The sequence below is a fragment of the Rhinopithecus bieti genome, unplaced genomic scaffold, assembly GCF_001698545.2.
Source record: "Rhinopithecus bieti isolate Rb0 unplaced genomic scaffold, ASM169854v2 scaffold_9899, whole genome shotgun sequence".
Taxonomy (NCBI): domain Eukaryota; kingdom Metazoa; phylum Chordata; class Mammalia; order Primates; family Cercopithecidae; genus Rhinopithecus; species Rhinopithecus bieti.
Window position 1 is genome coordinate 227,574 of NW_016806979.1, and position 798 is coordinate 228,371.

Sequence of the window (798 nt, forward strand, 5' to 3'; positions counted from 1 at the left end):
AAAAAAAAAAAAGAAAAAAAAAAGAGATAGAGTCTCACTGTCTCCCAGGTTGCAGTGCAGTAGTGTGATCTCGGCTCACTGCAACTTCTGCCTCCTGGATTCAAGGGATTCTCCTGCCTCAGCTTCCGGAGTAGCTGGGATTACAGGCGACTGCCACCATGCCCAGCTACATTTTGTAGTTTTAGTAGACACGGAGTTTCCCCATGTAGGCCAGGCTGGTATCCATCTTCTGACCTCAGGTCATCTGCACACCTCAGCCTTCCATAGTGCTGGGATAACAGGCATGAACCACCGCACCCGGCCTAAAGTGAGCTGGGGGACCAGGTCATGGGGGCCCCTACCACAACTCCCCTCCACCCCCCTCATGAGCCCGTGAAGCCCTCCCCCACTCTCTGCTGGTTTTTCATTCAGCCCATGGTGAGTTCACTTTATAAAATAAGAAAGGGCCCAGGAAGAGCGATTTGGGGCTAATGGCGTTTATTGAGCTTTTGCTGTGTGCTAGCACCCAAGTGAAATGCCAACCAAACCTCACAACCGTCCTGTGAAGGGGCTGGTCACTACCCCCGCCTTCCAGATGAGGAAACCGAGGCACAGAGAGATTAATCTGCTAAGGGTCCTGCACTGGGAGGTGGCAGGGGGATGTCAAGGGTGTCTTTCTGACATCAGCCCCCACCTTCTCAACCCACGAGTCTCCCGAGGAAGCCGAGTCTCCCGACAAAACTGTGCAGCAGGGAGTCCCCGGAAGGTTCCGGGACCGGGCGGGGACTTCAACCCACGAGTCTCCCGAGGAAGCCGAGT